Here is an 8640-nt window from a genome sequence, read left to right as displayed (position 1 = left end):
AAAGAGGCTAACGAAGGCGCGGACGGGGTGCTTCGTATGTGGCTAATCACTCCAGAGGTGCTTTATGAGTTGGGAAGAGAGAATTGCCTAGAACACTTCATAATTTGCTGTTTTCTGACTTTTTTTATGTGTCTAGAATTATATGAACCATCCGATTTAGCCGGAAAAAAAGAAAAAAAAACATGTATCCTTAATGTCTTCAATTAGTTGATGTACCATCTTGATTTTTGCCTAATTTTTTGCAACTCCAGAGAGATCTTTATAGTAGGAGAGAACCTTCCAATCATTTTGCAGTAAAATTCAGTAAAATTCTTTCCAAAGCAACCGAGGCAGCTGATGAGTGTTTGTTTAGAAAGATGCTCCAATCATTCTATTATTTAACACTTGCCAGATGTCATGAAGATATATAGCTTTCATGTTTTGCACTCAAAATTAAACAAACATAGACAAAGTTTACTTCCTTCGGTTCTCGTTTCTCACGACCAGGTGAATAATAGAGTGAAAAATAGAAGTATTATTATTTATGTTTAGTTTTATACGATATTTTTATGTATAAGAGTATTTTGAAAACAAATAATAGAGAATTGCAGCTACAATAGCAAGCGACGCTTACCCACTTTGGTTGCAGTGAATAAAAGAAACCTTCTCATTCCCTCTTGTGCATCCTTTTTCTTCTCCTAATGCAACCATCTTAGTGGAATTCACTTGAATCCACCATGCCACCTCCACCAAGTGGCAATCAAGACTTTTTAGTGTAAATTTAATGCTGAAGATATTATAAACTAATGACCAACCCCTCGTTTCAATTCCACTCCTTACCTTGTGCCATATATTAGAAAGAGATGAGCATGGAGGAAGAAAAATAACAATAAACGGACTGTATGTAGTCGTAAGGCTAGTCTCTGTTCACATTCTTTGTTGATAAATACCTGGACAAAAGGCAAGAGTTCATTGGTCGATTTCTTTGATTCAGTCGTATCCACCACGCGTCTGGACTTTGCAGAGGCGAGGTATAAATTCCCATTAAAGAATATTTTATCTTTATATGTAACCACTGACCTTTTTTTGCTTTTTGTTTAACCAAAGACACGATGGATTTTTTTTTCTGTGCTTTGACTACTTCAAAACATTAACGGGACCACTACACTGAAATAGATGCAGCCGGGCTTGAGAATTCCAACTTTCTTAGGATTTCATTGGACGATGGAGCTCTTTTATAAAATTTATGGATTGAACTTGCACGACCGACATAAGGTGGGTTAGGTGTATCCATATTCATAAATATGTAAAAGTGATTTGAATACAGGTCTAATTCTGTTTGTAGTTTTATAATTATTTTGATTATACTTATGATACAGATGCGTAAAGGAGTTGAAGACTTGAAGGGACAAAAAGAAATTTTATTAATGACGATTTTTGACACAGATGCCCAAGAAGAGTCATTTTCAATGGAAAAAGCTAAAAAAAAAAAAATTGATAATTTATTTTTAATATATTCCTAAGCAAAGATAAATTTTGGAATCTCTTTCCCTTTTTTTTCCAAGTTTAAGATGCTTTTCCTCATATTTTTTGTTGTGGTCTTTTTTTTTATGGTGTTTTTGTTTCTCCTCATATTTAAGATTATTGATTGTAATTGCTTGAAAAGCATTCCAAAATATTATGTTTTCAGATAATTTAATTTCAAGTTTGAATGAATTAAGTATTAAGCCTTTGGCTTGATGAGTTTCTGCTTTTGAGTGCTCTGTATTTCTAGGGGTTTCTTTGGGTGGTGAGTATGTTTTTGCTTTATATCTTAGAAAAATTGTCTTGAGTGATGATTACTAGAACTTTGTATTTCTAAGATGAATTCCTTTGGATGGTGAGTTTTCTTTTTTATCAAACTCTATATTGCTTTCTAAGGCATTGCTCTAGAGCTTATGCTGCCTTATTATGTGGCGGACCCATTATTTTTAGAGCTCATGTGGCCGTGTGGCCGACTCAAGTAATAGATTATGAGTCATGACAATCATACTATTTCCCTTGAACTGATTAACCGTTGCACTGGACCATCATCCTGGTCCCCTTTGTGCCTCCACGGGTGCGGCATATCTTATTTCTAGTGCCGTAACCTTTTTATGTCCCTGTGTTCAATGGAACCTCTCGTAGTCACACAGTGCTTGAAAGTGCTGGATTTTGGTTTCCCCTTGTTTGACATATTGAATCGCCATTGACGTGGTGTCACTGAAAGCGGCAGCGCTTGTGGGTGCCCAGGGAACCAAAGATGGGATCCAAATAATCTAACCTTTATTTGAAAACTTTGGCTTGTTATCATGGAATTATTCCCAAACGTCATGTTTTATATCATCCTTGATAACAAAGTCATCCTGGCTTGAGTGGGTTGTTGATGCGGTGGAATGCACATACTTTCCAACATGCTAATAATTTTTTTAAGAGTCTCTTTAATATTTCTATAGGATCAGACCGAGCATCTTAGAAAAATAGAACTTTTTGGTCCACCTATTTTACATTTTTTTTAAGAACATATCCAAGCACAACTCAGATCTTAGTTTTTAGCTGCATGCTTAAAAATAGATGGCTCAATTCGGAAAGAATTTTTTGCATAAGTATCCTCGTAAATATCGGATTTTGCATCAATATCCTTCCAAAATTAATATTTGCATGTATATCCTCGTAAAACACTTGTTTTGCCATTTTACCATTTTTTTTATTTTTATTTTTGCATATGTACCCATTCTATCTAACGATATTAAAAAATTAACGGTTTCAAATTAAAATGACTAAAATACCCTTAATGAGTGGATATGCAAATAGATCGTGATTCCGATAGCAAGAAAATAAGACAGGAACAATAGAGTAATTTTAAAATTTTATTTTAGTTTTAATTAATATAAATATGATTTTTGTTAATACCGTTAGAACAATCGTTATATTACGAGCATTTGTACAATAACAGAGTTTTATGAAGGTATACATGTAAATATCTATTTTGGAAGGATATTCATGCAAAATCCGATATTTAGAAGGGTATCCATGCAAAAAATTCATCCGGAAATCCTACAAAATTTTCAGTCTAATTCTACAAAAATATCCAAACAAGCCCTAACAATATTTTAATTCAGGATAAGAATAGATGACTTTTTACATGAATCATCTTTCTTTCGTACCGGTGGAGGAAGTGGAAATTTAAAGGAACGAATAAAAAGGCGCGACAACTGCAAATCAAATATTGTATCTGGACTCAAAAAGGTAATTTCTGTGTGGCCAAATCAAAAAGGAATAGCTGAAAATATGATCAATTTTTGGTTTAAACTAGGTATGTAGCCCAAATGGGAACCCAAGTGCAAGTGTGCAAATCATATAATAACCATATGCACAATTTGCCCCGCCATTTTTATATCAGAAAAAAATAAAAATCCCTCTTTTTTTTTTCTTTCCCAAAGATTGAGGAACTACGAAAGTTCTGTAGCAAAACCCAGAATCTCAAGGAAGGTAGCTTTCCAATTAGACCACAGCGTTACTACGGGGCCCAGCCATTGCAAAGACGGGTCCAAGAAGGGAACTCCTACGGCTTCCTCGAAGTTGGGCTCCAAATGTAGCTCATCTAATTTAACTTTATTCAGCAAGTTGAAGACAATGATATTTACGGAGAACCTTACTTCGAGGTCATCAATTTTATAACGGTCTAATGTTTCTTCCTCTCCAACACTCCGTAGACTTTGGTTCTAGACATCCTTTAGATTTCGTCAGCTGACTCCTCATGCTGTTCAAGAACGTTTAGACTATTGCTCCATCCATCTAGAATTACGACTTTTGCATGCTAGTGTTGTGTTTTTCAAATAATCGATTGTGGCCGGCTATTTCTTGCAACTTGCAAGATCCCTCAGTTTGTGAAATAAAAGGGATCAATTTTACACCCTTTTTTTTGTTTCTTCTTCATTTAACCTTTACAGCGGTTTTAAGGAGAAATTATATCTTATACTATATGCACCATGTCAAGCACTGCATCTTCTTTCTATAGGTTTCATTCATCAAGCGCTCATCTCAGTGATTGGCCCATAAAAAAGACATGATAATTGGCATAGGGCACGATCACGTGGTGCATACGATGTATGGTATTTCCATCGGTTTTGAGCGCTTGAAGGCTGCCAAAGGAGGGCACCATTTTTCAAGGCAAATGATCACTTCATTCTTCGAGCGTGCACAAAAACCCTTGAATAGAATTCCATGAGACAGCCATGACATGAGAGAGAGGGGGAGAGAGAGAGAGAGAGTAGAATTATTCATGAAAAACAAGGAGTTTATTTATTTTGAACAGATTTTTCTTTGTTAGTAGATAGAAAAGAAGTAGCTAGATGTTGAGATTGTAGAAACACGTGTTGTGATTGCATCATGTCATTTAGCTAAACATTGTTAGTTACAGCTGGGAATGGTGATTTAAATTTGTCCATAAATTGTGACTAGGCCAATGTAATCCTACTTTGTCGTATATGTGTTGGATTGTCTGGAAATATGCATATATGTAACAATTATGCTAATTCAAGCATTCAAATTAACGAAGCGATAGACTATCTTTGCACATATTGATCGGGCTAGCAAGATCTTGGTTAATATGCGTTGGATTGTCTGGAAATATGCATATATGTAACAATTATGCTAATTCAAGCATTCAAATTAACGAAGCGATTGACTATCTTTGCACATATTGATCGGGCTAGCAAGATCTTGGTTAATCATCATTATCATCATTGTCTGGACAATATAAACTGGACAATAAAACCTTCTCTTAGGTCCTTGGGAGTTAAATTCCTCTTCAATTTTTCTGAAGTCTCTAGAATGTTCAGACTTCAATCCATAGGAGAGTTAATGAACTTACAATTTGCATGAAATTCAAGCTATGCCTGAAGCCAGTTTGTAAAGATGGATAGAATCACAGAAGGTGCGAGAATAATATTATCCTCTATAGCTATATTTCAATATCATATTTGGTAGGCTAGGAAGGGATGAGCATTTGAGAGCGCAGGCCAAAGCCCTATTTTTACCTTAATGCCTACAAGGCTATTAGAGGGGCTATGATAGCTTGATTTCTATCTCCATGAATTCGACGCTATCTCATGTGATTTATCTCACTTGGGTACTTTTATCTCTAAACTATCTGAAAATCAATTTTGATGGCAATGCGATGAATGATGAATGTTGGTGCATATATTGGTGCAGGTTTATGACTCATAGTTTCAATTTCACCCTAGCAGCTGAAGGGCGGTACTCACCTTTATAACATTACCATTCTACCAGTGGAGCTGAGAGAAGCGACTCATATTATGGTCAGTTGGATGGTCAGACCAGGTTCCATCAGAGCAGAGCTCGTCCTCTTCTTGTGAATATGTAGAAGATTATAGGCTTTCAACTACATAAAGAGCTGGCTCCAGTTCTCACATAAAGTGGAGAGGATATAAACTGTAAAATTGCCAAACAAAATATTAAAGAACAGAAGTACAATTGCGTCAGGTCAGGTCAGGTCAGGTGCTCCCTCCCGCAATCCCAGGCTTCGCCCAACTCGGCCTCGAACCATAGTTGGAAGTTAAACTATGGTTCTCTTGAAGGTATTGACGCATCTTTTAAACTGTCCTTGTTTGCTCATTCTCCTTGGTTTCAGTCCCACTGATGTCAGCTCATAATCCCTTAGCCTGCCTTTCTTGTAACAATGCATAAAGTTACTGAATTCTTGCTTCCAGGCGTTGGAGCAAGGCTACAATATCAGCGTGGTGTTGGCTTAAACTACTAATTATTATGTTCTCGGCTCTTGACTTTGCTTTTGGCTACGTAACACGCACATTTTTTTTTCGAAGAACATGCCAAGGAACATGGATGCTTTATTTTTCTAGCGCAGGTATTATTATAAGAAAAGATGCTGATGCATTGCTCCTTTTTTTTATCCTAATGAGCCAATTGGCAAGGGAGATCAAATGGAATGCTGAGAAAGGTGGTGCAGAGGGGATCTGGAGCAGTTTGGAGCTTGTGATTTTTTTTTTCATGGAAGGAACCGTGAGAGTATAAGATTTGGAGATCATGGTGGCAACAGTAGTGTAGACATCCGGCCAGTGGTGCCCACTGGGTTGGTGAGGACATGGTTTTCTGCCAGTAGACTTGCTGTCCCCCCTTTCTCTGCCATATTCTGGCCATTAAAAATGGCGAGGTGATTCCTCGAAACTGCACTCCGTTCATTGAACTTTGGCTCAGTTAAACCTCCAATCAAACATTCCTGGCATCTATGATTTGCAGTAAAGTAACTGCACTAAAACTTGAGCCTAAGCAGCAGATTCATGTTTAGAATTTGATGTCATCATCTTGATATTTTGTCGTCTTTTCCATTGTTTTTTGTTCATCGAGAAAGGAGAGAACGGATGCGTTTTTCACAAGAAGAAATTCTGTGGGATAATCTCGATGTACTAGTTGGAAGAGCATGCATGCGTGGAAAAGAAAGAAAGTTGACCAATTAGCCATTGAAGAGGAGAGAGGCTACCTGAGGTGCTACTTGTCTATCTAATAATACTCGCGAAATCTTTCTCTCCTTAAGCTGAACTTAGGGCCGGCTGTCCCTGGGATTAGATTCAACTTTAGTGGAAGAGATGGTTAAAAAATTAACGCCGCCTGAGCTTGACTGCGGATAGAGCTGGAAATAGACTCGATTCAACTTCAGGCTAGGCCCAAAAGAGTTTAAACTGGGTTTGAACTTAAATTTAGAGACCATTTATTTTTTGAGCTAAGCTCGGGTATGTCACTAGCCTAACCCGAGCCTGGTCCGAGCTCGAGCCCGAACAAAATCTGAAACAAAACCCAAATTTAGGGTTGAATCAATTTGTTTTTATATGTTGTTATTTAGAAATAATAATGAGAAAGTAAAGGACAAATTTTGGCGCTCCTTTAGAGATCAACTGGTGGAAAGGATCTTGGCCGTGTTGATCCCTAGGCAAGGTATCCCAGATAGGAAGATGTGGAGGTTGACCACCAGAACAAAGGTTAAAGCTAGCGATCTTTGTGATTTTTACAGAGCTGTGCCTACTAGGTTGATTAATGGAGGCTGGATCTGAAAGCTTTGCGTTCACCCTTATATTGTTTTCTTTCTTTGGAAGGTGGCATGAGGCTATCTTTCGATCAGAAGTATTTTGTGTAGCAGAGGACTGAGGCTCCCTCTCTCCTATGTAGGCTGTTCAGGCGAGGAGTCTATGGCTCATGTGTTGTTCCATTGCTCGAGGATGGCTCATGTGTGGAGGTGCTCTGGGATCAACTTGAGATTTCTGCAGTAGACGACCCCAATTGAAGCCTTCTTAGCCTTCTTAAAGAGCATTACAAGGAGGACAACCATGGTCCCTCTAGGTGTCAGGGCAGCCTACATTTCCTACCATTTTTAGCTTGATAGGAACACCCGAGAGTTCGAGAATAGAAAGCAGCATCCAAGACATGTGGTGGACAAAACCCTTCTTCATGCGGCCAAGATTATCTAGTCTTTCTCTACTAGTAAACCTGGGATAGCAAGGGACATATGGGACACCCGTTGGATTTCTTTAGTGACTCTGACGATCCTCGTCTTCTGAGAATCCTCATCTCCGAGCTTTCTCAAGATCAATTTCGGTGGAAGCGTGTCTAACAACGGACATAAGATCATAGCGAAATTCGTGATCAGGAATTCCGACTCGAGACTGGTGGCAACTGGGGATATATATATCTCTTGAAAAGCATAAAGGTTTTTTGCTAGCGAGTGCACATCTTTTACGGCATATAATTCGATTATTGAATTCCCATCTTTGTAGACATGGGATTTAGAATTTTTGTGTTAGAAAATTTAAAAATAGGGTTTATAAATTTGAAGAAAATAATTTTATAATAAACAACACCGTTTTCCTAAACTGCGATATCTAAGAAATATCTGCTACTTAAATAGTTTGAAGCAACAATTATTTTATTGGAGACTATATTTGATGGAGAAACTATTAAATAGATCAGATTTGGTGGATTTATCCAATAGTCACTTGCCACATTACTTTATTCAAATTATTTAAGATCCTACTTCCAATAATTTCTCATACGTGATGACTCGATCTTTGTCCGTCTCTTTGATGACTCGGCTCGAAGCCTAATTAAAAATAATTAAAATTTAGGCCCAAAGTTCGGCCTACGATCAGTTCTAGTCAAGAGACCTGCAACGTTAATGGACTCCGAGGAGGAGGAAAAAAAAAACCAAAGGTTTAACAAACCGTCGCATGCTAATACTGGTCGCGGGTCATGGAGGCATGTACCGAGAAACGCCAAAGACGGGCTCGGCCTTTCCCTCTACTCGTGCCTTTTAACTGTGAATATGGTTGCTATGGCCGCTGACGTCATCATCTTCGGCAAATTTTATTATGTAAATGAATTTTATTTTTATTATAAACATTCATATTTTTTTATTTCTTATTATTATATTATTATTAGATAATTATTATATTATTATTAGATAATCGAATATATAAAATTAAGATAGGTGCTATTTTCTCGCAACCCTTTGGATGCCTATGCGCATCCTAAGACCATTTGATTCGAATTTTTTTAAAATAATTTTTTAAAAAAATTGATATCTCAACATATAATATTAAAATAATTATT

Source organism: Phoenix dactylifera, chromosome 9 (assembly GCF_051530095.1).
Source record: "Phoenix dactylifera cultivar Ajwa chromosome 9, Ajwa_hap1_PhDact_Kaust_v1.1, whole genome shotgun sequence".
Taxonomy (NCBI): domain Eukaryota; kingdom Viridiplantae; phylum Streptophyta; class Magnoliopsida; order Arecales; family Arecaceae; genus Phoenix; species Phoenix dactylifera.
This window is presented reverse-complemented; position numbering follows the sequence as displayed.